Raw genomic sequence first — 27,153 nt, 5'->3', positions numbered from 1 at the left:
ATTTGCAAAAATTAAAGAACAGAATACAAAAACTAACAATAGCATAAGTACAGGATGCATAAGTACAGAGTCACGTCATATGTACCAAACAAACACAAAAACATAAATAGACAAAGCACATTAGGAAAAATGAAAGACAAGAATATCAAAATTATAAAAGTCATTGTCTAATAAGATGCATGAGTATAGTTTCATCACTTGTATAACTTAAGTTTATGCTCATACATATGAAATACAGTAATCTCATTTCCAAAGCGTTAGAAGGAGTTTGCAATTCTGTCTTCATTGCAATAGTAAACTATGAAGAAAAAAATCGTTCCTCGTCGAGAATACTGAGCAATCAAATGTATCGACATGAAATCACAATACTTTAATGTCCCCATCGGCATCCCGAGCCCCTACTTGCAGGTTTTACCCAATCGTTTATAAACTTTCTCTTTACAAGTATCTGAAACAAACTATTTCTAGCAAAAGAACCATGTAGCAAGAAAATAAGGTAGAAATACCCCCTTTGATTCTTAGCTATTCTTCAAACAACACAAACAAAGGAAGTTGTGGTATATAAACATAAACACATTGTATGTCAATAAATATTCAACATAAGTGTGGCATTATGATTAATTGATAGTTTTGTAAATAAATATTTTATTTTCAAATAAAGTTTACAATTATGTCACTCATCAACATTTGCCGTTACTAATTTTATTAATTACTCATCATCCACATTGTAATGATAATAAAATAAGTAACAAATAGAAATTTCCTGGTTGAAGCTTTGCGGTGCTTTTCCGTTGTCTTATAGGATTCAAAAATCATCGCACGTTGCATGCACAATTTAGTTTGGTCGCCCATTTTAAGCCCAAAAGAAACCAGCATTTTATGTTTGCTTAAATAAAGTTTAAAGTTTCCACATAACATTCAAATTTTAGATACTCATTTTCGCATGCAACCTTTTATATTTCCAATACGCAATTAACTGCATGGATTGACTGAAGTGTGTTTATTTTATTTAATTTGTTTTTCCTTTGTGTGTCGTCTTCCGTTTCACCTGAAACAATACAAATATATATCGAAAATTTAAGTTTTACAGACATCATTTACCTACATCATTATACTATCAGTAAAGATATCACTTAAAACAACGCAACCATATTATCTTTTGCGAATAACAAAATATTTTAATATGTTCTTTGATCTTAGAAAGTTAGGCACTAAAATCGTCATCACCCCCTAGTTTCATTAACGATCGTCTACCCTAGACATAAATTGAACAAACAATCTCATGAACACTTCTCTCACAGTTGAAAAAAATTACTAACAATAAACAGAGTTTTCTTAAGAAATTAGTTTTTTTACGAAAAAAAATATTTTCACAGATCAGGGGCAGGCTATGCTGACTGCACGTCAAGAATTCTTGCAAATCGTGTCCTGTTGCAAGAAAAAATGTCTTTCTATATATATACAATATACCTCTATTTTCAGTGGTAGCCCATGTTTCCCTGATTTCGTCCGAAACGTCCTCTGTTACCTCACCTACAAATTAGACTTATAATTAATTGGTTCTCGTCTTGATCTTGAACATGCATGAAATAATTTCACTGGACGTTCAGTAGCAAACAATCAATCATTTGAAACTATCCGTTTATAAATTCAAAATTTATATAGAAACTGTGGTTGCAACTTCTTTCTTAAATAGATTTTGCTATTTAGGTCTTTTTTGGTAAAATACCTCTTCTAAAGACGGTTTTAAAAACGACCCAGTGATTTTCAACTTGAAAAAATCTAAAACAATATATACATATAAACTCACCGTTGGTTTCCTGACTATTAATATCGTTCCTACAAAATGTATGCCTGCATCTCTTTAATTTACGATAAATCGACATGCATGACAAAATCGGTCTTATAAGTAGGTTCAAAGGCGCAGGTATTATGGTACGATAGTCCATTATAACTTCATATCTCAAATATCGCCACAATTTCCCGGAGTTTTCTTGGACCCGTCTAAACCGAAAGCTGAAATGAATAAAATATCTCCACTTTATATAAATAGTTTCTTCTGGTACGTTAAGTTTTGCATTAACGGTAAAAAAAAAAAGTAACACAAAATTTAATAATGTCAACAAGCAAATCTTGAACGCATACAGTAATATATTGGTATACACCACAACAGTAGAATACAGTATTTGGTAATTTTAAGGGCGTAAGGCAACTGAAAAATCTCATAGATATGAAAAAATAAAATGATTAAAAAATAAATCTTTACTTAGTAGTATTAGTAAAATGTTTCTTTGTACAATGTATATATACGTTCTGGCTCTGTTGTTCCATTTGAGATTTGATAGAAGGGGAATACCCTTAGATTGTTTTGATACACAGCTACTTTTGCATAGGTACTATGTCTGTACCAAAAATCTGTAGTACTGGAAATCTACTTCTAATATTCAGTACTATTTTGTTACTTTATTATTGTAATATTTAGGTACCTGTATTTTACAGTACTTGATTTGTACTGGAAAATTTAAGTACTACATATTTTTGGTTACAACGTTACATTTTCAGCATTTTGATAGCATGTTTATTTCATATCTCTTAAAATTATGATTTTCAAACATGGAATATTGTGATCGCTTTTGGTATAACTTCTGTACCAAAATTTTAGGTACAAATCAAGTACTGTAAAATACAGGTACATACATAGTACAATAATTAGTAAAGAAATATAATTACTTAATATCAAAAGTAAATTTTCAGTACTACAGATTTTAAGTACAAAAATAGTACCTATGCAAAATTGGCTGTGTAGGTACTTCCAAAAGAGTTGAAATAATATTAATTTGATAGTTTTACAAAGTTTTATTCTCTAAACGATTCTTTGGTTACTCGAAGCGATCTTAGCTTAGTCTTTCTCTACTGTCTACCTTTCAAACTCATGTGTCGAAAATAAACAGACAATGCCATGGCAAAAAAAGATAAGGACAAATAAACAAATAATTGTACGCAAAACACAATATAGAACACTAAAGACTGAGCTACAGGGACATCCCCTCCCAATAAAAACTAGGGGTTATATCAGAAGCTCCAAAGGATAAGCAGGTCCTGCTCCACATGTGACATCCGTCGTGTTGCTAATGTTAATTGACCTTTTCAACATTTGTCCACGCCTACAGTTGAGCACGACTACGACAGGTAAGAAGTGAGGGGTCATCTCAAATATAAGACTTGAAATAATAGTTTCGATCACTATTGATTTATTGTGTGAAATTTACTTGATTAGCAATGATACAACTTTCTAACAGAGTTCAAATGACATGGATTTTTTTAATTTAGAATGAAGGAAAGGATTCATGTTACGGTAAACAAAAAAATTAGAAATAAAAAAAAATAAAAAATAAAACAGCGGTCTCTGATCGATAAAAAGGAATCAAATATAATTGAGAAATCGTAATGTCAAAATATCACATAATTTATTAAATTTCAAATTACCAACATTTTAAGGACTTGGTTCAGGCGCACAAAACATGCAACGAGGTTTAACTAGTCTAATTGGATCCAAAACCTACCTTATGTATGGTCATAGATGAACAAACTGTACACAAACATAGAAAAGACTACAAAACCAAAGCTATGTAAACCCAAAAGAGAAATAGAGAAACGATTTCTGACCCGTTGACAACAAAACAAAATATAGCAATGACAGTGTAACATATATATATTTGATCAACACGGACCCAGTTAAACTTCACTGCTAAGAATTTTCCGCTTCTTATAAGAAACAGAGAGGTCATTTGCGAGAACTGGGGAATGACTCTACGATAAAGTGACAACGTATGTTGTTTTTCGGGACACGTAAAATTATATCGGTCCATCAGTTCGTGAGGACGTCCATATAACTAGACGAGGGATAACCTAAGTCATTGGAGTCCAAATCCCTGCTTAGCACTGTCCAAAGACAACAAACTCTTCAGTAAATAACGTGTTGAAATATTAATTCCATACGCAGGTATGTAATGCTTAAATGATTTTAATCTGAAAGAGAAGTTAACAAGTGAAACTGCGAGCTACTGCTCACTGATGATACCCCCGCCGCAAGTGGATAATATTAATAGTGTAAAAATATGCAAGTGTTCGGTAAACAGGAAGTTGTCGAGTGATGAATCTGAAAACGCATCACACGGTATAGCTGACTTATAAAAATCCTGAAACCAAATTTCAGAAATCCTTGTATTGTAGTTCCTGAGAAAAATGTGACGAAAATTTTTAACTTGGTTATCATGTGTAAAATCATACAAGTGTTCGGTAAACAGGAAGTTGTCAAGTGATGAATCTGAAAACGCATCACACGGTATAGCTGACTTATATAAATCCTGAAACCAAATTTCTTCAGAAATCCTTGTATTGTAGTTCCTGAGAAAAATGTGACGAAAATTTTCAAATTGGCTATCATGTGTAAAATCATACAAGTGTTCGGTAAACAGCAAGTTGTCGAGTGATGAATCTGAAAACGCATCACACGGTATAGCTGACTTATATAAATCCTGAAACCAAATTTCAGAAATCCTTGTATTGTAGTTCCTGAGAAAAATGTGACGAAAATTTTCAACTTGGCTATCATGTGTAAAATCAGACAAGTGTTCGGTAAACAGGAAGTTGTCAAGTGATGAATCTGAAAACGCATCACACGGTGTGGCTGACATATATAAATGTTGATACCAAATTACAGAACGGGTGGATGTGTAGTTATTGAGAAAAATGTGACGAAATTTTCATGGGACGGACTGACTGACGGACGGACTGATGGACGGACGGACTGACAGACAGAGGTAAAACAGTATACCCCCCTTTTTTAAAGCGGGGGTATAATTACATCCCCCCAATTCATCAAGGAAGTATATCAGCGTTAACAACGCAGCCCCCCCCCCCCCCCCAAATTCACCAAGGAAGTATATCAGCGTTAACAATGAAGCCCCCCCCCCCCCCCGAAATTGAATATGTGCATTGGGTAAAGTTGAGATCGGTTGGAAAACACCAACTCACCGTGTTTACAATTGTGTAACGTACGGACGACAGTCCAGTAATTATTTTTCATAAGTTCTCATAAATTTTCAGAAAAACATATCCAGATACAAGTTTTATCGTTATTGGCATGCGGCAAAATCTTAAACTTGAAGAGAAAGATGATCAGGATGCGGAATGATTTCAGTATTTTTTAACTCAATTGAACGTGAAATAACGTAAAATTACAGAGAAATACATCTATTCATATTTTTTGTTTGATATATCTTCTGTAGCTATATATAACCGCCAAATCGAATTTATATGCGTATAGTGATTAGCAGACCGTTTCTGTATTTGAAACGATCCCTCCATTTTACCTGTAAACTGTAGGTGTCATTAGTCGGTGTCGAGAGTTGTTGAAAAGGTCTATTACAAACCCGATAATATGTCTGATTTGGTAGATTACACACGGAAAAGGGGTATTGGATTGTAGTTACGACATACATAACATATCCGTTATCATCAGTCTATAACAGTCAACATAGTCTTGATGACGTCTGTAACACTTACGAAGAGGTAACTGACTTCCCCACTTGGAACTGTTGTTTAATAGATTCCTTGTGTTGGTAAGTTGATATCACCCCCAGTTTTGGCTTGATTCGTATTGTTCGGTTTTCTGTTTTCTTTGTTGCGTTTCGTATACCGTTTGTCATTTGATCGTTTTTCATTTTTGGTATGGCATTATTAGTTTGTTTTCAAATTATGTAATAGTTATTGACCTAGCAAGTCGGTATATTGGATTTAATCTGCACAGCTTGGGTGACCCTGATTAACCTGAACGACGTAGGAGTTCGGGTTAAAGGGTCACACGAGCGTGCAGATTAAATCCAATATACCGATTTGATTGGCCAATAACTGTTTTAACACATGACGCCATCAATTTACGAGAACGTTTTAGAAATATACGGACGAACTTCCGCAATCCACGACTCCTATGGAAGTTTCTTGTACAGTAAAGAAAGGGGAAAATGAGGCTTTATATAGTAAGAGGTTGGTAAGTTTTAAACAATTTTTATATTCAGGCTTCTTCTTAAATTGTTACATTATTTGCGATTTAATTGTATTTTTTTTTCTATCGTTTCTGTTAAATTTATTCAAAAATTTCAGTGACGATTCAAATCGGTGTTATTGAGTAAAGATTGATTTCTTTTCTTTCCTTAATGATATGTTTAGAGAAAGATAAACCGAGGACGATGTTAGTACATAAATTTAAAATGTTGAATAAACAGAAATAATGATTCTCTTTCCAATCTTTAACACCATCCCCCCCCCCACCCCCCCCCCCCACCCCCCGATTTTCCGACCCCAAATAATTCGATACCCAAAGAGTCCCTTTATATGAATTAATATGCCAAAAATCGTAATGAATTTCATTGAGTCTAAAACTTATTCAAATCAGATTTTATTTATTTAAATTTTCTTAAATACATGATTTCTTTGTTTGGCAGAAACTAGTAAAAAAAATATTATCTGTTCTGACTTTAAAACACTGATTTAAGATTTACATTGTATACACGAAATAAAATAAAATATGTTATGTCCCATTTTAGATAATAAAAAAGGAAGGAGAAACTTTTCTTTTTTCATCAGAGGCCTGGTTTGCCAAGACGTCTAAGTAGTTTTTTTTTACTGTAATCACTAGTCAACACTGAGGGTTTGAGGGCGAACTCCCCCCGTGCGGGAGTATTCGACTCCAATTTCAATCGATTAGGACTGTCAGTATTCCTATCAAAGGTGTGGGGTTTTCTCCGGGCACTTCGGCTCCCTCTACTAATAAAAACTGGGCGCCACGAAATAGCCGAAATGTTGCGCTTAAAAGTGACGTTAAAACACAATTATTTTGAAACTACGATGTTTGTACAAAGTGTTTAATTAAACTACTTTTTTGTAACTTCAAGTCAAATGGCGGATTTTTTTGGATTTTTTTTTGGGGGGGGGGGGCGAATAGGTTGTTCATCCTTGAATTGGAGACAACGTAACATTTTTAGTCTCGCTACAATCGTTGATATTTATTAATTTTATAAAATACATGTAACACCCCTTTCAGAATCCAGGTAACGCCCCTAAAGGTAAGAACAGATTTGAACTGTGCAGTTATCTGAGGTAGTTAATGCACACCTTAGCTGTGCATTATTAAGATTATAGCACAGTAAGAACAAAGAGATTTTACCCATGTCATGTGTTAAGAGTTTGAAAATACCTTTGGTATCTTTTGCTTCTCTATCTTTAACAAATACAAACCTGAATAGAGCAATCACAAGGTTGACGAGAAGAAGGTTCGAAATCAACATATAAAAGGCAGCAATCACAATGAGTACCCAGTCATACCGATTACACCGTTCTATGTCTGGGTTACTCTCCCATTCGCTCTGTATAGTGGTACATGGTGTTGTACTATTCGCTGAAATGATTCGTTAAATACACTTCTTTACCATTCAATTGTATCTGATTTATTACCGTTGACATGTATATATTGCTTTCCATTGTACGTTACATGTTAACAATGGGCAATTTATTTAGAAATAGAATAAACTGTGCGAGTACTCTCAAATCTGTTCCTGCTGTATTTTTTTGTCGTGATGTACAAGTATCCGGCCACGTCCACTTGTATTTGTTTCCATCTGATGAGTTAAGCCCTTTTCAACTGATTTTTATAGTTCGTTCTTATGTTGTACTGTTATACCACTTTCCCAGGTTAGGGGAGGGTTGGGATCCCGCTAACATGTTTAACACCGCCACATTATTTAAGTTTGTGCCTGTCCCTAGTCAGGAGCCTGTAATTCAGTGGTTGTCGTTTGTTTATGTGTTACATATTTGTTTTTCGTTCATTTTTTTATATAAATAAGGCCGTTAGTTTTCTCGTTTGAATTGTTTTACATTGTCTTATCGGGGCCTTTTATATCTGACCAGTGGCGGATCCAGAAATTTTCATAAGTGGGGGCCCACTGACTGCCCTAAGAGGGGGCCCGCTCCAGTCACGCTTCAGTGATTCCCTATATAAGCAACCAAATTTTTTCCCAAAAAGGGGGGCCCGGGCCCTCTGGCCCCCCCCCCCCCTAAATCCGCCTATGCTGACTATGCGGTATGGGCTTTGCTCATTGTTGAAGGCCGTACGGTGACCTATAGTTGTTAATGTCTGTGTCATTTGGTCTCTTGTGGACAGTTGTCTCATTGGCAATCATACCACATCTTCTTTTTTATATGTTGTAACGAATATATTTACTAAAACACGTCTACACATACATTGTATACTATTCCTTGATAGCTAAACGAGCTATCTTAATTTGCAGCTGAGTTTACAACTGATGATGTAAAAACAACAGGCATAACACAATATGTTTCAGGTTAAATTTGCTGTGTGTACAAAACAGGAAACAAAGTTTTGCTAACAATTACAGAAGCTGATAGTTTAATTGAATCCAATTTAATGATAAAACAAAATAAAGACCATGCGAAGTAATCGTGTTGACAATCTGCAAATTATTTATTGATTTTTTTAAGAACACACAAAAGAAACTTAATAATCTATAGGAATCCTGACAACTACGGCCCCCTCAAATAGTTGTTGGAATGGTTCTTAACGTGCAGAGAGCGTGGACCACTCGTCAAGCGAGGTATTGGATTTAACGTACACATTCTGACCGAATATTGCGTACATGTACATATCGCACACCCAAAAGGTACTCAATGGTTTTATTGCAGTCACAAGCAAAGCTGTAGTGACCATATTTCTATTCCTCAATCCTCATTAGAATGATGAAGTTACGAAAATTATTGACAAAATCTTTTAGTCACCAGCATGTTCATTAAATCAACATATCAACATAAGTGTAGCCATGATGAATTTAAATATAGCTACTGCATACAGATAACAGCATTTATATTGATTCCGTTACTTACATTAATTTGTAATAACTAAACGGTAGCAGAAATTTGCATGCATTAACATCTGGATTCATATCAAACTATGCAAATGTTCAGATTTATTTTTCATTGACAATTAAATTCCATGAGATAAAAAAAAATTACCATCAAAAGAATCCAAGAAATTAAATCCATATATTTGCCAGTAAGGTATATACATGATCTTCCATATTCTCCAGTATGTCCATCCAGCTGGATTCCACATATCCTCGTGCTTTGGATACATATTTGCATGGTAAAGCACACCGACTCCCACCATAAATACCAACAGAATTCCTATAAATCTCAGCAGTTCTTTTACCTGATAAATAATAATATTTCAAAAAAATGTCATACAGTGAAAAAGATTTTTTTTTAAATTGATATTTATTGAAATATTCTGAAATGATATCAATATGTTTTACATTCTTTGGATAACTGTGAAAATGTTCAATTACATGAATTTCGTTTTAAAATTCTGTAAGAAAGTAGAAAATACAGAATTCAATAGCAATTGGACTGTCTCTAAAATAAAGTTGAGATTTAAAAGCTTCTTTTTGTAAATTTATTGGGGTTTAAAACCGTTGATCGAATTACATATGTAGGGAACGCTGAAGCAATTCATTTTGAAATGAAGGTTAATTTCCGAATAACGCGAGATTGCTGTTCGCCAATCGATATAACGTTAACGTTTTATAATGAAATATACATACTGTTCCCTCTTTTGTCTGCCCAGGTCCCTCATAATGAAGAAAGTAATTTACTTTTTATAAGTATCCAACTCAACGTTGGCTTATCAGCCCCTCCCCCTTTTAACAATCCTGATGAGCACGTCAGGGCCTCATCAAGTGCATTTACACACCACAAAATCGATTATACCTTTACAAAATCAAAACATAGAGTTTTTGTAACAGAGATTAAAGCAAATGCCTGCTTTTTTGTTACTTTTGAAGGGCCAAACAGAAAAGAGTCATGTCAAACAGTTAAAATTTTATAAACAAATTATGATGGTATCAATAATATTTCAATTTCGATACCTCAATCTTTTTTTTCAAATGATAGAAGATAAATTTTTTCTCGTTGCATACGTATAAAAATAAAATTTAACAACAGATTGTTTCCTTTGCACAAATATATTCCAAGTGGATGACTTCCATATTCAAGTAAAAAAGTCTACTGTAGGGAAATTCATAAAGATTTGATAGGAAGTATTGCATTAAAATCAGACGTATTCAATCTCATTTGGAGGCGGGATCGTGTTTGGAAAATTTCAGATGACGGAACAGTCGTACGTAAACTTCTCTTGGACATCAGCTTTACCGTCAGGTTTCTATTAAACTGGCTTTCAGAAACCGCGATTACTGTTCGATGAGATCTGTAGTGTTTTTGTTAGTTCTGTGTGTGTTGGAGGGGCAGGGTTGAAATCGTTATTCTAATTGATTTTTTATTTTGTATATCTAATGTGTCATACATATCTATACTATTAAACGAGAAGACCTCATTTTTGGTGTCGCTTCTCTCCTTTCCACAATAAATTAATCAACACGCCTCTGTGTCCTATAGGTACAGTGCATAGTCGCATTTGTCATCCATTCATATGATTATTCAGATTGAGTTATTTTGGGAGAAAAACGAGAAAAAAAGCATCCGGATATTGTCCCGTCATTGGACAAAATTTTAAGTTAGATTAGACTTCCGGTTTGCGTTTTTCTGTATACTTTGAACATACATATACAAAGAATAAAGTGTATTTTCAGAATTCTATCTGCTATCATTTTCAAGTTTACTATCCACGGCAGTCACAGAGTTTATTAAATAGAGAGGGTCTGTATACTATATCAATGACCACCATGGATCGATTAGTAAACTTGGAATTGAAAGTAAATACACTATATTTATATAGTAATGAATGTTCATAATATACAGATAAGCGTTAAAAATATTCATGTGAACTTTTGATACCTTTTCTGAAATTCTCCAGTCATTTAATCTTTTACAAAATTCATTGATTACAAAAAAAAAAAGAAGATGTGGTATGATTGCCATGTTGAGACAACTCTCCACAAGAGACCAATATGACACAGAAATTAACAACTACAGGTCACCGTACGACCTTAATTAAAGCCCATACCGCATACTCAGCTTCAAAAGGCCCCGAACTGACAATGTAAAACAATTCAAACCAGAAAACTAGCGGCCTTATTTATGTACAAAAAGTGAACGAAAAACAAATATGTAACACATAAACAAACGACAACCACTGAATTACAGACTCCTTACTTAAATGTTCATAACATACTAAATGAAAACTATGTTCATATTGAAATTGATAGAAAACCAAAAATTGGGATTTTTGGAAATAAAGGAGGGATTAAAAAAAAAAGAAGCATTTTCCTGTCCCAAATAACCTATGACTTATGATACTTTTGCTGAAATTCTCCAGTCATTCAATATTTTACAAAATTCTTCCAACAACACTTTACATACTTTAAACTACGCTCTGAATGCCCGCGATTTCGCGGGTGTGTTCTAGTTACCATTGATATGTTCATCACTCAATGCTGTGTTGTTACGCCACAATTTGGGAGAGTTGATAACTTTTAAACTATCAGTATCATGTTTAATTCAAAATATATGTATGTCCGTCTAAAGGAGGTCTTTACTCAAGGAATCGTTTCTTATGTTGATACATATACATGTAGTATGTTGTGTTGAAGTGAAAACAAAAACCAATCCAATATATGAGATAAAGATACGTACCATTTCCTTGATCATGATAATTTTTGGTCCTAGTTTTCTTTCTACCAATATGATATGAAGAAATCTCATGTACATTGTAAACAGACTGAGACTGTAAAATCGTCTTGTTAGATTATTTGTGGTGGTTGGCTTAAAAAAGCGAATTAAGATAGCAGTTACTGTCAGGATGTATGATGTTACATCAAGAATGGTCCAAAAGTTGTACAAGTAACTCTTTACTCTATACAACAAAGAACGCCTTAACAGAGTTTTTGTTTCATTGAAATCTGTTAATTCTGTAGGAAATTTCGGTTCTTTCAAAACCTATAAAAGAAATATAACTTATATGGTGCAAACAGAAGACAAACGTTTAATTTTCAACAACTGACCAGATCAGATGTATAAAATTTAACGTATCATAGTTACAATGCGTATTATGTTGTCTATAACATACCCATCATTGAATATCGAAATAAAAAAGTTCAAAAGAAAAAAAAACACAAGTTGAAGAGCATTGAGGATCCAAAATTCCAAAATGTTAAGAAATATTTTAGGAAATTTTTTCATATAATATATCAGGACTTGCTTCATATTCACATGCATTCAACACAGATACAAGAAAATCAAACAATATATAAAATTCCGTACAGATATTTTGAACCCTCTGTTTTTGGTGTGTTACAACGACAAAGTACAAGGAGCAAGGTCAAAACGTTCAATGGGCCGTAATCCCAGGCCCCGCGATGACATTGATAGTTCTTTACATATATACAACTGACATTAGGATCCATAATTAACCAACTATATGACGACAAAAATAAGCATGAAGTAGGAGATGGGATGGCAAAGTAGTTGTTAGACAGTGCTAACATTTCTTAGTTCTCTCAAGAAAGACACAATAGAGTGGGGTATCGAAAATAAGTGAACATCTGAAAATAAAAATCTAACAATAGACTGAATAGATATTATCAATAAGTTGGTACTGGAAAGGACCAAAATTACGATAACATCATACCATTTATGCAATTCTGCATATAAAACATACTTTGTTTCGTGTAGATACGATAAACTCTGTAAGAGGAATGACTATATCAGTTCTGTAGTTGGTCTTGACAGATGGAAATCGTGGATAAGGAAGACTTTGGTTAACTTTTTTCATATAAGAGACAAGTAGGTAGCATTATCCAATATCTTGGTGTTTGAAAAATAAGCTACGAAAGCACAAGATAATTACTTTTTTGGGAACTACATATTAGGTTATAAGCAAATACTAAGCTTTTCGGTTGATTCCTTTATTCACCTAATCGTTTGTTTCTAGGAGTATAATACAGATGTAAATAATTGTATTTAATTTACCACATGTTGATACTGTTCAAGTACATCTCCAAGCAAATGTATGTAGACAATCCATTCATACATATTAACAGATTGTATTCCATCAATAAAGTCAAGTTCTGTCAAGAGGAATGCACTGTAGCACACCAGAGCAACAAAAAAGAAAGCCTAAATATCAATTATAAAATGTTATTATTTGAGATATTTTAGATGTGTTGACCAATGATTTGATATAAAGAACAGATTTCAGATACATCAAATAACACCATTACAAATTAATCCTTAGTTTATATTCAATGTTTAGAAATTTATCTGTGACGTCACTTTGTTGTGCATTGATACAATCTTGTGACGGACAGTTTATAATTCTATTAATGCTATTAAATTAAAGCACATTGCTACGAACTTGTTTCAGAAAAAAAAACAGAATAATCAAGGAGAACCAATTTAACCATGGTTCACCAACCAATAGGGGCAAAAATGTATTAAAAAAAACCAGCTGTTCCATAATCGGCCAATTATTTTACCCTACGGATGAGTGTTTCGTGTTCATAAGACACGCCCGATTAAGTTGAAAGGTCACATCAAATTAGAAGATAAAAAGATTTAAACACCAATAGTTCGGAAGATCTGTTATTAATACGGATAAAGACATGTATGCCTTAAATACATATGCCTTACATTAATGCATAATGAAACAAGAATAATAATAATTTAGGTTTTACTCACATAATGTAGACCGAACCTTGCCAAGGGCGAACAAATAAATTTGCGAAGTCTGTGAAGTCTTTTAAGTCTGCATTCTTTATCCGTCGTAAAAAGGAAACAACAACCAGTCAACAATCCTTTCTGCAATAATTTAAACATAAACATTAGCAAAACAACTAAACTCCTCTTGATTATCATTAAGAATATCCATTACACGTTTTCTCAATAAGTTTCCATTAACAAACAAAATGTATCAAATTAAATAAAGCTGGAAGTTACCAAAGGGAAATTCCACTTTTTTGTTATTTCGTTGCTATTGTTATTTTCAAGTGAAGTCTTTTCTTTTCTTGTTTTAGTTGTATTCTTTCATATACTTTTTATTAGTTCGTTGATCTAAATATTAAAATGACCACCTACTTCAAAAGTCATATGTTCTGTCTCAATATAGGAACGTAGTGTGGTACTTTATTAATTATCTTTTTATCAAAATGACTATTTGGCATGTTTTATTTAAGGAATTTACAGCAGATCTTTGTTAGTATCTGATAACAAACCTGGGGATGATCAGAAGAGGTTTTGAAAAAATGAAGTGTTCTACACAATTACCATATTATATATTAAAAAGATATTAAATTCTTGATTCGAATAGAAGGAGACGTAAAGTACATATAAACAGTACTCACACTAATATGAAACACATTCTTTGATAGTTATCCCACAAGGACGCGGTGTGTCAGTGTAAGATCTTCTCGATGGCCGGAGGCCAGAGGGTGATCTAACACTGGCACACCAAGTCCGAATGGGATAACTATTTTACATCCCAGCTGTTTTAGATTAAACGAGAAACCGTCTACAATTTTCGAACGCCACACACCCATTATAACATACTTTATATATTACTATATGATGTATACCCTTTATGACCCCCGAACACGATGAGTAGATATCAAACAATGTCAACTCGCCCCACTTGCAAATCGGCCCTCACTATATCGCCACTTTAAAAAAAAAAGTCGCCCCACACTTGTTTACCGACTCTTCCCACTTATGAAAAAGTGTAAAATCAAATTGAACAATTAGTCTGACAACTCACTTATTAACGAAAAAGGTTTAAACCCCACTGAATAAGGGTCTGCCAACTCGCCCCACTTATAAAGAGATCTTGCTTCCTTTAAGTATGTTAAATTACAGTTAGATCGTATCCAGTCGTCCTGGTGTAGTGGTATGTGTCGTGGCTTGATATACTAAAGGTCTTGAGTTCGAATCCCTGCATATATACCTTCTGCGTGAATTTTTATAGATAGTCTTTTCCGTATAATTAATTATAAGTTTTGTAGTGGAATTGACATTCCCGCCAAATGTTACAAAACAAAGTAAAGCATGCATAACAAAGAAACTCAAACTGGGGTGATCCGGCTCAGATCACCCTTGTTAGAACAAAGGAACTGGGATGCAAATGCAGTGCAGAGGTTATCAATGTTACTATATATACAATATTTGACTTTTGATGAAGTTGAAGTTATGATTTATCTTATCTCCTATACATTTCTAGGAATATGAATGGTTAAATGCGCCCTCGTGGAGACCGTGTATATTCAATATTAGGTTAGTAGGAAGGCGGGGCTTAATTCAATACACGGTTAGTAGTGGATTTACGACTTGACACTGTTTGATTATTTAAAAGTATTGAAAGTTCTGTTTAATATTGTTATATCAAGGTTGTCGATAATAAATAGTTATTGTTTGCATTATTATTTTAATACAGAAAATTTGAAGAAGGTTCTTAAAATTGAACAACTCTAGTCTATTTTCAACAAATAAAGATAGTCGGTAAGATAAATTCGTTACATAGTGTGCTAGTGACCTAATATGATATATACGGGGTCAGTAAATTCTATATGGAGTTTACTGATCCCGTATATATCTTATTAGGTCACTAACACACTATGTACATTGTAACTTATATTATCCAATTTATTTTTATGATTTTCACCGAGGTCAATGACCGATGCTGAAAGTCAAATATATCGGATTAATAAATCAACTGATAACAAAATTCAATAATTGTTTGTTATATGCATGGCTACCTCAAATTTACTAGCTTTCGTTTAAGATATCTATTTGCTCCTTTTTTATACTCAATATATTATCTGTTTTGGCAGTTGCTAACTTTTACAAACTGAAACATTACACTATAAGGTAAAATCACAAAAATACTGAACTCCGAGGAAAATCCATATATCTGATGAGTTTATTCAAAACGACAAGTCCCTATTCAAATGGCAAAATCAAATGATAAAACACATCAAACGAAAGGACAACAACTGTCATATTCCTGACTTGGTACAGGCATTTTCAATAGAGAAAATGGATTGAACCTGGTTTTATAGCGCTATACCTCTCACTTGTACGACAGTCGCATCAATGTCCACTATATTGAAAATGATGCGTGAACAAAATGTCACAAATAGGGATACACAAACGACTTGGACCCAACCAAAACAAAAGGGTGATTTCAGGTGCTCCAGAAGGGGAAGCATATCCTGCTCCACATGTGGCACTCGTCGTGTTGCTCATGTTATTACAAATCCGGTAAATAGTCTAATTCGGTAGGTCACATTCGTGAAAAGGGAAGGGGATTGTAGTTATGACATAATGAACATATCCCATATCGTCTGTATAACGAATATTCCATAACGGTCAACCAACTGGTGAGAGCGTCCATAATATTTACGAAGTGATGATTACAACTTCGCCATTTGGATCTCTTAGTTTAGAAATTAAAAGGTCACAACTGGGATGCCGAAATCATCTCTTTTGTCGTAAAGCTCAGTTTTCAACCGACACTTAAAGTCAATCTCCAGATATAAGTCCTAATCAAATGGCAAAATCAAAAGCTCAAACACATCAAACGAATGCATAAATAGTTATCAAAGGTACAAGGATTGTAATTTAGTACGCCAGACGCGCGTTTCGTCTACATAAGACTCATTAGTGACGTTCATGTCAAAATATTTATAAATCCAAACAAATACAAAGTTGAAGAGCATTTAGGATCCAAAATTCCAAAAAAGTTGTGCCAAATACGGCTAAGGTAAATAGTTATCAAAGGTACCAGGATTATAATTTAGTACGCCAGACGCGCGTTTCGTCTACATAAGACTCATCAGTGACGCGCTCAAATCCATAAGGTAATCTATGCCTGGGATAAGAAAATCCTTAATTTTTCGAAAAAATAATTTTTTTGTAAACAGGAAATTTATAAAAATGAACACATTATTGATATTCATGTCAACACCGAAGTGTTGACTACTGGGCTGGTAATACCATCGGGGACGAAACTTCTACCAGCAGTGGCATCGACCCAGTGGTGTAAATAGTTAGCAAAGGTACCAGGATAATAATTTATTACGCCAGACATAACAACTGTCATATTCCGGACTTAGTACAGGCAATTTCATATGTAAAAAATGGTGGATTGAACCTGGTTTTATAGCGCTAAACCTCTCACTTGTATGACAGACGTATCAAATTCCGTTCTTTGTACAACGATGCGTGAACAAACCAGACATAATCGGTAAAATAGTCAAAATATGGTTACAGCATCACTGTGTTATAATCTCAAAACAAACAAACATTACGGAAGAACTCAATTGTATTAAAAAAGAGAATCTTTCTATGCTTTAAGCAAATGAAAACCAAAAATATATTTTTAGTCATATCATGAAAAAAAACCTAGACAATTAGAATAAATAACCATTAGACAATTGACTAAAGCAATAAAACAATAAATATAAAGCAATTCATTACCCTTAATGGCATTGTTGTAGAACTAAGGGGTTGTTATATCATTGCAATAATGTATATGGAATTGGATAAAAATAAAATAAAATACAAGCATCTATATCCACAGGCCGATATTCCCTTCACACTTTCAAATTTCAATGTTCAGGGAAGCAAGAAATCTTTTTTTCAAATCCCAATTTGTAGTACATTTTATAGTTTTAAGTTGATATACCACTTTATGGTACACTATCTCACCTCAAATCCTTAGCCTGACAGAGAACTGATATATACAGACCTGAACACATAGTGAGACCTCTTGGCATCCTCAATAACAGAAGGAAACTATTATTTGTTAAAAATTGTAATAAAAACTAAAATCAATACACTGCTAGAAAGAAAAGACGCTTATTGTAAATTTTTGTTTGACCCCATCCGAAACTAAAAGACAAATTGAAAGAGTTGTTATAACTTTGTTTCATTAAAAAGAATGGCGAACGTAGATACACGTATCTTGTCTTGGGGAGGGATACATTCTACAATGTAGAACTGACATTATCAGGATGATTGGTGAGTCTGACTTTATACAGGAACTTTCTAGGAAAATGATAAGAAGTTCAATGCATATTGTTAATATGCATTTTTTTAGATATATTTTTTTATACTATCCCTTTGTTCTTATTTCACCGGTCCTATTATGTAAACATGTTACATGAGAGTTATAAATCGAGTTTCAATAACTATATTCAATCCTAACGGACTACTTGTTATCCAGCTGGAATATCATAGTATTTATGTAGGTTCGTTTTACATCCATTAAAATTTCAAAATGTATATGAAAACCTTTACCACCTTAAAGAAATAGCATCATCTGATAAATCTTGGTTTTGATTAATTAATCACAGATAATTATTTATGATATTTTACAAAACACTGCGAAATTCTACCTGAATAGAATGTATTGATTGAAATATCCTTTAATTTTATGTTCCGCTATATAGATGATAATCTTTCACTAAATAATATAAAGTGTGGTGACTATGTTGAACGATTCTATCCCATCGAACTAGAGATAAAGGATACAAAATATACAAAATATACATTGAAGTCTCTCCCATATCTTACATCTAGAAATTGACAATGAGGGTCGCTTGAAAACAAAATTTTACGACAAAAGAGATGATGTCAGCTTCCCCAATTGTGAACTTTCCATTTCAATGTAGCAACATCCCAGCAGCGCCTGCATACGGAGTATATATCTCCCAATTGATACGATATTCCCAGGCTTCCTATAATAATTTCCTGGATAGAGGATTACTGCTCACAAAGAAGCTATTAAACCAAGAGTTCCAAATGGTCAAGTTAAAATTATCCCTTCGTAAATGTTTCGGACGCCATCACGAGTTGGTTGACCGTTATGGAATAACCGTTTCAGAGATGATATCAGATAAGTTCCTCACGTCGTAACTACTATCCCCTTCCCTTTTCACGAATGTGACTTACCGAGTTAGACTATTTACCGGATTTGTAATAACATAAGCAACCAACACGACGGGTGCAACATGTGGACCACGATCTGCTTACCCTTCCGGATCACCTGAGATCACCCCCATTTTGTTGGTGGGGTTCGTTTTTTATCTTGTGTCTTCTGTACTATTTATTTTCTGTTTGTCTTTTTATTTTTCTCATGGCGTTGTCAGTTTATTTGCAATCTATGAGTTTGACTATCCCTCTGGTATCTTTCGTCCCTCTTTTGAGATGTTTAGTCAAATTTTCTATTTGGAATACTTCGTTTATTTACCAACACTGACATATACGATGGTTTGATTTCAAAGAGGTATAACATGTTTATTTCAACTAACTGTATATAATGACCTAACCTTTAAAACACCTTTCAATGACCCACCAATGTCATTATACCATATCTTGTTCAGACGTCTCTGACAACATGAATGTGAAATAAAATCAAGCATCATGTTTTCGTGTGCGCACTCCAGAGGACTGATTGCTATGTCCCAAACTGAATATTCAGTCACAACTAGTTCCATTGTAAGTGCAGCATTTTCTTCATATAGTTTAGATTGGAGGTACACACTTCTTTCTTCGTAAATCCTTGGAACAAATAAAAAATTATATGAATTGATACCGGTTTTTATATTTTGTATATATAGTACGAGCCCTAATGTTAAAAGAAATATTATATGCAGATATCATTCACTTTTTGACTGATTATATGTTGCATCCTTATAGGACAAAATGCATATCGAAAAGATGAACATGACAAAAAAAACACCTTTAAATAAAGATGGAATTGAGATTGGATGAAGGGACTAGATAACTAGTTTAGAGTGTCTTTACACTGAGAGTTGAATAGAGTCTGAATATTAACCCTCGGAATCTACCAGCAAAGTACTTCTCAAGATTGACAGTGAAACTTAATTAATATGACAAAAATGGATTTCTACCACAATCCACAAATGTAGCAAATTTCATACTTCCCGCACAACTATACAGCCTTTGTAGTTAGGGGTATTTACTTCTGTGAGACTCTCAATTATATTTGGTGCCTTTGTAGACGTAATTAATGACATAAGTCATTGTTATCCTAATATATATGACTTTAAGAGAAAATGTTAGTCTAAAACTGTCTTGATTTATTGGTGAGTTGCTGACGCGTTGGAATTTCATATTCATATCAATTGAATGTTTAACATGTAATCATAGTTTGCTTCAATTCTAGCAATGCGCTAAGTTTTACCATGTACATTAATATCTGTTTCAAGGATACTATATGTATGTAATCAATTAAATATGTTGAGTTGGTGTTAATTTGCTTTGTAAACAGAATCTAAAAATATTAATGTTCTCTCTTCCAACAAAAAGGGTTGAGATCTCATTAACATGTTTAACCCCGCCGCAATTTTGCGCCTGTCCCAAGTCAGGAGCATCTGGCCTTTGTTAGTCTTGTATTATTTTTAAATTTTAATTTCTTGTGTACAATTTGGAGTTTAGTATGGCGTTCATTATCACTGAACTAGTATATATATTTGTTTAGGGACCAGTGAAGGACGCCACCGGGTGCAGGAATTTCTCGCTGCATTGAAGACCTGTTGGTGACCTTCTGCTCTACGGTCGGGTTGCTGTTTCTTTGACACATTCACAATTTTCATTCTCAACTTTATTATCTAGATGCTTGAATTTTTTATAGACAAAATTAATTGTTCCATTGTTCTTATCACATGTATCAGGTTATATAGAAGATGTCTCCTCATGAAATACTCAAAGTATTTGTCTATGTTTTAAGCAGTAAATCCATCAAACTTGATATTCAGGATACAACATATGCAGTTGATTCTGTCTGATATTGATATATTGACATTGAGTTTTGGTTGAGATCTAAAACCTAACTACAATTCATTTCACTTTCCCCCAAATTGTACCTTCCTAGTAAGATTTTTAACTTGGGTTGTATTAGCATGAGCAACACAATGAGTGCCATATGTTGAGTAGGGTCTGCCAACCCTTCTGGAGTCTCTGAGGTCAACCCCCAGATTTTGGTAGGGTTGGTGTTGCCTAGTCTTCTATGTTGTGTTTTGACACTTGTTATTTGTCAGTTGGTCTTTTTCTGTTTTTCCTTTTAGCAATGACGTTGACAGTTTATTCTCGACTTATAAGTTTGATTGTCCATTTGGTATCAAATCCTTTCTTTAACAGATAATTTCAACTTTCAAATTGTGAAAATTATTTGAGTAAGGGCATCGCCAGCTAGTTGACGGTAATGAAATGTATTGTTTCTTATTACGTCAGACATGTTTTAAATGTCGTAATCATAACTCCGTCCTCATTTCCTCGAATGTGAGCTATAGATTTAGACTTATCCCTGGCTTTTTAATTAAGCAATACGAGAAACAGGATAGACACATGATATCATTACCTTTTTGTTGGAGTTCGTGTTGCTCAGGTTTAGCTTTCTATGTTGTGTGTTGTACATTTTCGTCTTTGGATAGCATTTTTAGCTCACCTGGCCTGAAGGGCCAGTTGAACTTTTCTCATCACTTTGCGTCCGTCGTCCGTCGTCGTCCGTCGTCGTTAACTTTTACTACTAGGCCAAATTAAACCAAACTTGGCCACAATCATCATTGGGGTATCTAGTTTGAATAATGTGTCCGGTGACCCGGCCAACCAATTAAGATTGACGCCATGGTTAAAAATAGAACATAGGGGTAAAATACAGTTTTGGCTTATAACTCAAAAATCAAACCATTTAAAGCAAATCTGACAGGAAGAAATTGTTTATCAGGTCAAGATCTATCTGCCCTGAAATTTTCAGATGAATCGGACAACTAGTTGTTGGATTGCTGGCCCTAAATTGGCAATTTTAAGGAAATTTTACTGTTTTTGGTTATTATCTTGAATATTATTATAGATAGAGATAAACTGTAAACAGCAATAATGTTCAGCAAAGTAATATTTACAAATAAGTCAACTTGATCGAATGGTCAGTTGACCCCTTTAGGAGATATTGCCCTTCATAGTCAATTTTTTAACCATTTTTTGTATATCTTAGTAATCTTTTACAAAAATCTTCTCCTCTGAAACTACTGGGCCAAATTAATCCAAACTTGGCCACAATTATCATTGGGGTATCTAGTTTAAAAAATGTGTGGCGTGACCCTGCCAACCAACCGAGATGGCCGCCATGGCTAAAAATAGAACACAGGGCTAAAATGTAGATTTTGGCTTATAACTCTAAAACCAAAGCATTAAGAGCAACTCTGACATAATCTATTAGGTCAAGATCTATCTGCCCTGAAATTGTCAGACAAATCTGACAATCCGTTGTTGGGTTGCTGCTCCAGAATTAGTAATTTTAAGGAAATTTTGCAGTTTTTGCTTATTATCTTGAATATTATTATAGATAGACATAACCTGTAAACAGCAATAATGTTCAGCAAAGTAAGATCTACAAATAAGTCAACATGACCAAAATTGTTAGTTTACCTCTTAAGGAGTTATTGCCCTTTATAGTCATGTTTTAACAATTTTCATAAATTTTTGTAAATTTTTAGAATATATTTTCCACTGTAATTACTGGGCCAAAGTTATTATAGATAGAGATAATTGTAGCAAGAAGAAGGTCCAGTAAAGGAAGATCTACAAACACATCATGATCACCAAAACAAAATTTTGTCATGAATATATCTGTGTCCATTGTTTAATATGCACACAGACCAAGGTGAGCGACACAGGCTCTTGGGAGCCTCTAGTTTTTTCAACTCATGTTTTTGAATATAAAAAAGAAGATGTGGTATGATTGCCAATGAGACAACTGTCCACAAGAGACCAAAATGACACAGACATTATCAACTATAGGTCACCATACGGCCTTCAACAATGAGCAAAGCCCATACCGCATAGTCAGCTATAAAAGGCCCCGATAAGACAATGTAAAACAATTCAAACGAGAGGAGAAATATACAAAAGAAAGATCCAAATTTGTAGGTCGAAAACAAACTGACAATATTCTGCAAAATAAACAAAAAACGACGAAAAGACAGTACACAAAACACAAAATTAAACAAAACTGAGCAACACGAAACCCACCGTAAGGTGAGGGTTATCTTAGGTGCTACAGAATGGTGATCAGATCCTGCTCTATTGATGGCATCAGTTGTATTGCATATGTAATCTGTGTAATTTTTGGTCCCTGACCATTTTCTTACCTGGCCTGTTTTATCATATCATCGTATCGTGACTGATCTTTTGTGCCTTTGACTTTGTAAGCCATTTTACTGTATATACAACTAGCGAGTAGGGCGCAAACTGAAATAGATATAGGTTATGAAAACGTTTACAATTACGTATAGTAGTGATCATGATGATAACAAATGTAATACGATGATTCCAAACCTTTTAAAAAACACGTTTCAGTGAAATAAAAGTATTATCATAAACAATTTACAATATTTTAGAAATTAACATTTATTTCCTTACTTCGTATTGGTCAATGACCACTCATTAAATATTTTGAATGAGGTAACAAAACACATTTCAGTGAAGGATGTTTTTTGGTTTCAATAAATGTTTCATATATAAAAAGTTATCGAAAGTACCAGGATAATAATTTAATACGCCAGACGCGCGTTTCGTCTGCATTAGACTCATCAGTGATGCTCAGATCAAAATAGTTATAAAGTTAAACAAGTAAAAAGTTGAAGAGCATTGAGGACCCATAATTCCAAAAAGTATAAGACATGTTTTGTAGTGACATTATTTTTCTAGATAACTCAATCCTTCAAACTAGGTTTTTATAATCATATTTAACATTGGTCCATATTGTTTTATTTATTTTATGAATCAACATTGATACAACATTATACCTTTCATCCACCACAATGTGAGCCCACACAGAGTAACGCTTCCAAGTCTTTTTGTTGTTGTAGTTATGGTATTTGTTTTGAGTTATTCTTAATTGGTGAGGTACGTTTCACTGTTCAATATTTGTTTATTCATATAACCCTCTTTTATTATATTTGAAAATTGAAACATGTACGCGTATCAATAAAAAATGCAAAACATATTCAATAATTGTTTTTAAAATACATTTACTAATAACATTTGTTCTAACTACAGACCAGGTTTTATAAAACTTAATGAAAATAAACAACCAGGAAATACCAAATGCATATTAATAATGACTCACGCAATTGATTTTTAGATTTCATCCAGAAAATCGATGCAAGATTTGGTCTGTTTTCTAGAACTGCCCAAATCAATAAATCCTCATACGGACAATCCTTTGGCAAATCAATATCTTTCATATCGAATTCTGTGGGGGGGAAAAAGTGATTACGTAAGAAAATAAAAGAGTTTGTTTCGAAACATGTGTGCGATTAATTGTTGCTTGCCTAAAGTACGTAGGTAAGTATTGCATTTCGCAAGTATTATGCTAAAGACTAGGTTTTGCTTTATTTTGATTTTAATTGCATTGATAATATTGCTATGGACAAAGTCATTATACTTCACCTCATGTGTTTAATTTCACTACTTGGTATTCTCCTGTAATATTTAAATCATGAATAAAATATGAGTAAATCAAGTGTTAAAAAACTCAAAGTTATCTGTTTTGTTTTGTCTTTTCATTTTTGAAGTTACAACAAACCCGATACCAGGTTAACATGAAATACGCTCACGGCATAAAGTAAAATGCCCTAAATACAATATAAAATCGTCATGTTAAGGGAAGTTAGTTGATTTCTTTTAAAAGAACCATCCTTCGAAGGCTGCTAGCCTTTGATATTATTGCAACACCGTCATACATTTTTTAAACGAAAAGCTGAGATATTGTGTACACTCTCAAGGACTACATATCAGAAAGACAAAAATGAAATAATCAAAATTACAACGAAATCTGAAAAACCTAAATCATTTTAATCTAATGATTGTGTTTCTTCTGCTTATTACATTCTTTGCATTTGATAAAGGCTGATCTGTCTTTTATCCATATTCTAATGATATAGATCAACTCGGAACACACAAATATACCCATAAATTAAAACAAGATAAAGTTGATGATTTGAGTGGTTATTATCTGATCCATGTCGGGTTCTTAAAGTTAAATTATATATAGTATCTCCATTTTCTATTTTTAACGGTATAATTGACATGTATTACAGCCATTCGGTTTTGGACAATAACATGAAACAATAAGAAAGATCAAATACATACTTTTCGGATATTCCAGCAGTGATAGACAAATATTTCTACCAGATTGAATACACATTCTACTTGTACGATCTTGAATATAACACATGAGCTCAGATCTGTTTTGTATACATTTTGTGAGGGTCGACCCGGCCTCATTAACAATTGTTTTTAATGATTTACATTTCTTTATTGGTTCCGAATCACCTTTCCATAACTTTAGAGTTTTAGGTTCTGAATTCACAACTTTATCTAATATGACATTTATTGCGTCTTTTGTTTCCGTATCTAACATGGTATTACTCTGTTGAGCTTGTGTAAGACTTGTGTCAGACAGTTCGATGCGTTTCAAATGCTCTTCCACTTCTTTCAGTTTGTACGCTTTCTTCAATGTGTGTACAGCCTTTTTTGAGGCCCACTGAAATAAAGACAGTATTGTCACACTTGCCCTTAGTTAATACATATAGGAAATTTTTACAACCTATCACTTAGTGTGCCTTTGCAAAGATTTTTAATATAAATTTGCGAATTTAAGTAGAATTAAGTGCAAATCTGGGAGAATTACAGTGGTTAAAACTTTTTTCCCAAAACAATTTTCAATAAAGGTAGGTTATAAGAAATTTTCATACGTTGTGCAATTTAAACATGGCACTTTTAAGTATTCTGATTATTCATAATAATAATATATATGTTGTAAAAATACGTGCAGAAAAATGCAAAATATACGTATTCCAAATAAGCAATATACCATGTATACAGTTAATACGATTATGACTTTTGAACAGAGTTATTACTACTGACTACTGTTGTCTTTTTTCAATATTCTAAGAACAATTGGGAAATACTAATACTATGTTTAGGAGGAACTCCAGATAGAAGTTAGACAAATTATTCACCCGATAATGCAATGATCAAGTCCATGATTTTTTATTGGTACTTCCCTCCCTCCCGCCTATATGTACATGCTGACAAAGCAACATCAGACAAACATGTTTATAATAACATCGTTGAGTTGAGCACTGTCTTCTTGACGTAAACTCCATCTTGTTTTTCTTTTGATAAATGATATTGATACAAATTCAGTTTTAAAAGAGAATAGAGTGTTGACATAAACAAAAGACAATCTGATTGACACAAACATTGCCAATTAATTTCGTTGCTATGACCTATTGTCGCCAAACTGATATGTACTATTAGTAATGCTGCATAAAAAAGAATGTCTTAGGAAGGGATACATTCTACATTGTAATGGATCACTCTGATTCAAACAAAAAACTCTCTGAAACTGACATTATCAAGATGCTTGATTTCTTGATTAACAACATATTTGTTACGTTCGGAGGACGTGTTTTTCAACAGACTATCAGCATTCCAACGGGAACGAATTGTGCCCCTCTTCTTGTCGACTTGTTTCTTTATTATTATGAGGCTGACTTCATACAGGAACTTCTTAGGAAGAAAGATAAGAAGTCAGCCATATCCTTTAACTCTACTTTCCTTTACATAAATGATGTTCTTTGCCTAAATAATTCAAAATTTGATGACCATGTCGAACGCATCAATCGCATTGAACTAGAGATAAAGGATACAACAGATACAGTTAAGTCGGCCTAATATTTTGACTTACATCTAGAAATTGACAATGAGGGTCCATTGAAAACAAAGCTTTACGACAGAAGAGATGCTTTCAGCTTTCCAATTGTAAACTTTCCATTTCTAAGTAGCAACATTCAAGCAGCACCTGCATACAGTGTATATATCTCCCAATTGATACGATAATCCCGTGCTTGCATTTCCTATCATGACTTTCTTTGGGTTGTTGCTCACAAAGAAGCTATTGAATCAAAAGTTTCAAATGGTGAAGTTGAAACCATCTCTTCGTAAATTTCGTATCACCAGCCAAGTAGTCAGCACTTTTTGTGC

The 27,153-nt window shown here is 33.6% G+C and overlaps 2 long non-coding RNA genes across 3 annotated transcripts; both read right to left on the bottom strand.

Annotated features, from left to right (window-relative positions):
- Nucleotides 1–653: 653 nt before the first annotated feature.
- Nucleotides 654–11,976, bottom strand: LOC143070494 (uncharacterized). 2 transcript variants are annotated; one of them, XR_012976547.1, is made up of 6 exons: nt 11,722–11,976; nt 9,088–9,283; nt 7,300–7,459; nt 1,811–2,016; nt 1,471–1,533; nt 654–1,048 (listed from the first exon to the last, which is right to left on the bottom strand). It is a non-coding gene; the product is annotated as an uncharacterized LOC143070494 (long non-coding RNA). The 2 variants fall into 2 exon arrangements; XR_012976548.1 differs by lacking the exon at nt 1,471–1,533 and having other exon boundaries at nt 655–1,048; nt 11,722–11,973.
- A 7,436-nt stretch (nt 11,977–19,412) lies between these two features.
- Nucleotides 19,413–24,355, bottom strand: LOC143070493 (uncharacterized). The gene is made up of 3 exons (XR_012976546.1): nt 24,230–24,355; nt 23,250–23,349; nt 19,413–19,638 (listed from the first exon to the last, which is right to left on the bottom strand). It is a non-coding gene; the product is annotated as an uncharacterized LOC143070493 (long non-coding RNA).
- Between the last annotated feature and the right edge of the window lie 2,798 nt (nt 24,356–27,153).

Source organism: Mytilus galloprovincialis, chromosome 4 (assembly GCF_965363235.1).
Source record: "Mytilus galloprovincialis chromosome 4, xbMytGall1.hap1.1, whole genome shotgun sequence".
Taxonomy (NCBI): Eukaryota; Metazoa; Mollusca; class Bivalvia; order Mytilida; family Mytilidae; genus Mytilus; species Mytilus galloprovincialis.
The sequence above is the reverse complement of the archived record's forward strand: the minus strand, read 5'-3'. Positions and strand labels throughout refer to the sequence as shown.